We start from the raw sequence: 6,745 nt of genomic DNA, 5'->3' as shown, positions 1-6,745 counted from the left end.
AGGATTTCCCCAAACTCATAGATAGATAAGTTAATCGATAACTTATGAGATGAAAAGTTATCTGGGTAAACTTCATATAATCAGTCACAAGCATGCAAGTGACCATGTAATTCATGAATATGAAAAGAATTACAACGTTCAAACATTCATTACCATCTCAAACAAATAAGATAGCTAGTCAATAATGAATATACATTGATTCAGTCATTCATTCATCAATCATACAAAACCATATATCATCCAACAACATAAAAAACACTACCATAAACCATCATTCACATATGCATAAATCGTTATACTTATATGTGTGAGTTAAATTAGTTGGAAACTTGACGGACCTCTAAATTACACATAAATTAAGGCCCATACCTCCAAATTAAACATAAATTAAGTCCCATCTGACCATCCTTCAGCACATTAAACCTCTCTTTTTGCATTAGATAATGTATTTTTAACTTTAATACATTCATTAGGAAGGTTTATGAATAATTGCATATTTGTGCCTAATATTATTTATTTTTGTGGAATACTGTGAGAATATTGGGAAGATTATGAAGCTTTGGATGAGGAGATAATTTAGGGACTTGATCCCTACTGCAGGAGGATCAATATTAAATAATAAATCAACAAGATATTATGGAATTATGGCACAGATTGTGGAGCTCCAATGATTGAGAAAATCTAGGAATGTATTCCCTGCCATTTAATGCATATTCCTAATATTGGGAACTAGATCCACTAATCAAGGGATTTTGGTGGGAAATATTCCTCAATTCATGGGTAATCATTTCTAATCATTTTGTATAAGTACCAAGTTGAATTTTCCTCTAGGGTAGATTTTTCTTACTCTTCTTATGGAGAGAACTTGTATTTTTGTAGCTCCATTATCATTTCTTACAGGGATGTAATTGTATTGATGGAAATAATGAAGATTGGTGTGATTTTCAGGTTCTAAATATTGATCTCCTTCATAGGACTCTGGGTTTCCTTGGGATTTTCCATCTTAGGAGCCTTAGATCCCTTTTGTAGAATTTACTTTTCTTCTTTTCACTACTTATTCACATGCATCTCTTGTTCGTGTTTCTTTCTATTTCTGCATTTAGTATTAATGATTTCTTGTTGTAGGATTGGGTTAAATGGTTGATGTAAGTTATTTTTCAGGATCAAAAGCATCATTTAATCCTTGGAAAATACTTTGAAGGTCATAGTAATAATTGAGCTACTTTGATTAGTTTTCTTATTCTCAAATCTAGATTTCTGGAACTCCTTTGTGGCAAATCGTAGTAAATTTCTGCTATTTTTTAGAGCATGCTAACGAGACTCAATTGAGTTGCTTCCACTTGTGTTAGATAAAAAACAAAGTCTAGTTAATAACAAAAGTTACCCCATTGTATTTTAACTTGATTAGGTTAGGATTTTGATAGATTTATTAGCTCACTAGCTCTCGAATTTCTAGATTTTAGACTAGTAATTTTATGCCATTTTTTAAAGGTATTTTTGAGTGATTCCACTTGGAATGGAGACCAAAGAAATACTACTCAATGATTTGATTTCCTTGTCATTTGATGAATTATAACTTCCTGTAGTAAATTTATAACTTCTTGTAGTTTCCTGAAGTAGCCTTCCAACATGCATATACTTGCCCAGATTCACTCAAGAAGCTTGGTTATTGTCCAATAGGGTTGAATAAAGACCCCTAGGTTCTAAATCAATGATTATGGAAGACTAAATACCACTTAGGACTTTCCTCTTTACCCATGCAAAACATTTCAATGATTTAGGTTAATGGACAAATTTATGAAATGGGCAATACAATGATGATTTTATTGATTGCCACATCCAATGAGCTTTGTTAATGGATCTAAAGTCTTTGAAATGTAATGGTTGAAATTTAATTCATGATCTTTACCTTTTGCAATTAGAATAGGTTTCTTTCCTTGTACTTTCTTTCTTTCAATAGGTTGAGGTTTCCATTTTGAGCATTTTATTTTTTGCAATTAGTTTAGGATTTGACTTAAGTACATGCACTCCATTACATCATGACAGAAAAGGAAGGACACATTGTATGCTTCACATATAGTGTCGAAACCTATTAATTTTGTACGAATCCGAGGTTTATAATTCAAGTTGGTGGCCTTGGGAGTTGCAACATTCTTCTTGTAATACCGAGGCTCATCAAAATTGAAGTAGGGACTTCTACTCTCCACCCAATCATTGGTCAGCTACAGTGAAATCATTTTTGTAGTTGACCATCCTAAAGTTGGATCTAGAGTATGAGGGGATGCTTACACAAGGATAAATTCACACCAATGGATCAATCAAACACTTTGATGATGAATCCCAATATCCAAGCGGCTCATCAAATACTCTTAGGTAGTAAATGCCTCATTGACACATTTACTCTCTGAGCTTCAAAGCACAAGGATTTATGAAAATTATAGTACTAGGTGTGTTTCTCAGTTTCTGAGAATTTAACCCAATGTGAGTGTGGTTTAACAACCAAATGGAAAACACCCTTTGGTGTATTTAATTGTTACCGAGAAATAATGTGGTTTAATATGTAAATAAAGCACTTAGTGGTGTAACATCCAAGCCACAAGCACTGAGCACTTTAATAAACAAGGAAAACACTTAGTGGTTGAATTTTCAATCCTGTAACTACACACTGGCAACACAAACATTACACAATGAAAAAATAATAATGGAAGTTGATAACCAAGGTCACAGGGTATAGACTAAAGGTCACAAAGCCTGAGAACTCAAAGGGATAAGGTAAAACCAAATCCATCAAAGACTTAAAAAATAAATGTATGGATCTAAGTTTTGTTCCAAGCATCTAATTATCGAACAAACCCCACATTCATTTTTGTTGCACACATATGTATAAATTCCACCACATTGCTTCACACCACTGACATAGAGCACCGTCTTTATTTTTCTATGCATCTTCTTGAAGGGCAATATGCAACTGTCTCCTCAATATATGAGAAGAGAAAAAGGAATGGGCACCTTCCCTTCAACTACCCCATCCAATGTCATATAGATTGTCAGTGAAATCTGCCAACTTTAGTGCAACCCCAATCCCATGTCATTAAACCTATTAGAAAAATGACTCCCCGAGTATGCAATAAACCTCGACATTTAATTCGTTTGGTTATGGGTCATGGATTTTCAATCTATACAGAAAATCAAGTGGCTACAAGAAGAATAGGTGAGCAAGTGAGCTTCCCTCAGGCCAAGGATTTGTAAGGTTGCCCCTTCCTCAATTGTGTTAATTAATTAATTAATTTCAAATAAAAATTATTAGGTGTGTAATCACATGTTCATATAGTCATGGTTTCCCTTATGTTGGTATTGTAGTCACAATTGTCATTATGATATAGCATGGTTAACTTCAGGAACATTACATCCATCACATTAATTGGGATATTTGTTGCAATACAAAGGAGTAGTGAACTATGAGGTTGATTGGATAAGTTCATTAGGCTTGGGCCCTCTATTTCAAGGGTGTTATTAAACTATTACAAGGGAATACAAATTTTAAGTATGCAATTATGTTTTGTATGGAGCACTCTTAAGGTTAGTCAAAACTCAAATTTTAAACATTATAGTTAATACGTGTAAATTTTCACATTAATGGCACCTTTCTAGCTTAGAGCATTTATGAATCCTATCAAATTATCAATCAACAATTTTTTTAACAAGGGATTCCCTGCATGTTAGCTGATCTTTTAATGGATTTTGCATTTCGTGATCTTCTTTAGTTCTCATTAAAGGAAAGCCCATGATTTAATCTCTTGGTTTTAGTAAAGTAAATTTCTTAGAAGGGTATTATACAATTACATACCTTTTTGATGGAAATGCCCATAATTCAAAGATTTAGGCAACTTTAAATGCTAAATCTAAGAAATAACCACAAAAATTTGAGTCTCGAGAGGGTTGATCATTTACTTACAAAAGAGTTATTTCTTCATCTACGTGTTGTATGTTGAGAAATACTTAGGGCATCATATTTAGGGTTTATTTAATTTGATTTCTCTATCTTGACACTTTATTGTGATGTTCCTTATTAATTATTCTTTGCAATTATTATATCTTTCTATCATCATGACAAATTTCAAACAATGAAGATCATAAACACAATAAAAGAACATAAGATGTAGCCACTTAGCCAAGGAAAAACCCCTCGCCTAAGGGACAACCCAAAACTTCTTCTTCTCTTCTTTAGAATAAAATCCAATGAGACAACCTAGACCTTTTGACCAAGACATAAACCTCCTCCAATCCACCAAGTTAGCCTCCCATGTAGAAAAGCCAAACTTCAATCAAATTCACACAAGTCAATATAAATCATTCTTTTGAGAAGATTTTCCGGCATAAATCACATTCAGATGCGTTTGTCGATGTGTTTCAAACCAACGAGTGTGGTTCATCCTCAAGACACTTGTCCTAATGATGAACCACACTCGTTGGTTCAAAACGCATCGATAAATGCATTCGAATGTGATTTACAATGAAAAGTCTTCTAAAAAAAAATCATTCTTCCAACATCTAAGTCAAACAAAGTTTTGGTCCTCTTTGTAGGATCTAAAATCTTATCTCTACAAATTACCTCCTTTGTCTCCGCACATGTGGAAAAATAATAGAGAATTTCTTCTTCTTAGTGCTAGATAAAAGTCTCTGACTTCTTCTATACTTCTGACTCTTCTTTCCTTAGCCTTTGAACGTCCTTCTTGACTCCTTTCTCGCACCTCAAATTGCAAATCAAGTTATTGGATGAATAATTTTTTAATGGGTCAAACACATGGTTATATATGGTCCCTTTAAGGTGGTCAAATCCCATGTTGTTAACTTAATAGTTTCTTGAGGCTAAGTTGGTGGAGGAGGAATATATGAAATTTTGACTCAATTACAAATTCATTTCCTAATATACAAAGCAAAAGAAGGGTCTATTACATGGTTAAAAGGACTATAAATCATGAAATAAACCATAGAAAAACTCAATGGGTGATTTGACCTAGAATAAAAATAAATAAAGCATGAATCCAATGCTTATAAATAATTTTTATTTTCTTTATTTTCAGAAATACATTATAGCATGACTCAAATACAATTATGAAGACTAATACTAGTTATATCTCTCAACCCTCCCTCTTAACTAGGAAGGTATTCAGAATAATTGTTCACCCGTGATATGGTTGACCTCAATTTGAAATGTTATAAGAACATAAACAATATACATAATTATAGGGATATCCTTATTTCCAAGGTATCCTCCCAACAAGGACTAAGGTGTCATTAAGACAACTACCACTACTGGTACCATTAGGCTACAACCCTGGTATCAATATATATATATCATCTAGGCCTCCATGACTTGACACCAACCCTAATCTAGGTGGATGTTGGTGGCCACCCACCTATCCCACTTGGACCCTAACAACTATCTCTTTTAGTTTTCAGTTTCCTTAATTGTAGCACAATTTACTATTTTTTAGCTGAACTTCCAGAGCCATTTTGAGGCCCTAAACGACGTTTCTTTTGGAAATATGGGAGCAACATGGGTCCATGGACTGATGTTGCTCTTCGAAAAGTTATAGTTCTCGGATAGATCTTTCTAATGAGCTATTGTACACGTCAAACAGAGATCGGGTGCCAAAGTTACGACCATGGGAAATTGATGTACCAATTTACCCAAACGAGGCCCACAATTTGGCGTTTCATCTTCTAGGGTTAGGTTTTGGGATGTTAAGGGTTTTCCATTGTTTCTCAACAATAAATAGGCCTTCGAGCCTCATTGTAACATAGTTCAGAGGCATGTAGCTGCCACATCTCTTCTCAGAGATAAGCTACCATCGCCCTAGCTAGTTTATTTCCATTTCTATTTGTAGGCATATCTCATTATTTTACATTAATGAAATGAAGTATTATTTCCGTTGCATCTCTGTATTTATGCTTATATCTATAATCTGTTGCATTCTTGTTTAAATCTTGATCAGTGGTATCAGAGTGGTCTGCTTTTTCTCTGTTTTTCTTTGCATGTCCCCAACGAGGTTGGGATATAAGGAGTTAGGGATTCAACTAGTTGAACCTTTGCAAAACCAGCATCGCAAATCCCAATGGCCTCCCATGGTGGATGAGAAGAAATATGAGGGGGTAGGAGATCCTATCAAAATCTTTCTCGAAGAAGTCCTCGAGCGACAAAGGAATGCGATGATGGACAACATTGCCCAGATCCTTCAGCGGCTACCAAGAGGTGACGTGTCAGCTTCCAGTAGCTACTCTGGAAATGCCACACCCTTTAAGGTACAAGTTAATTTTTAAATCCCCACCTTCGAGGGTCAAATAAACACAGATGCCATAGATAAATGGTTAAATATGCTAGATGGGTATTTTTATATTCATGTTTTTTCCAGTAGGGAAAAGATTATTTTTTCTTTTCTCAAAGCAGCCCCCCACGTCAAGGACTGGAGGTAAGCCTACTGTGAGTAGAAGGATGAAAGTACGGGCTCACTATTTTTAGCCACACCCACTTGGAATTCACTCTCGGATGCCATCAAGGAGTGGTACTACCCTGTCAAAAGCTATGACGAGAAATACATAAAGTGGACCATGTTGCGACAAGGAAGGGACCAAGATGTTCTGGAGTTCACAAACATTTTTCATACCCTTCACACATAGTTGGGTATCAAGGACTCTGAACTACATTTGGTACTCAAATATTGCAATTTCCTACATAGATACA

Source organism: Pinus tabuliformis, chromosome 4_1 (genome assembly GCF_031772625.1).
Source record: "Pinus tabuliformis cultivar Carrire ecotype Pingquan chromosome 4_1, CPIR1, whole genome shotgun sequence".
In the NCBI taxonomy this organism is placed as follows: domain Eukaryota; kingdom Viridiplantae; phylum Streptophyta; class Pinopsida; order Pinales; family Pinaceae; genus Pinus; species Pinus tabuliformis.
The sequence above is the reverse complement of the archived record's forward strand: the minus strand, read 5'-3'. Positions refer to the sequence as shown.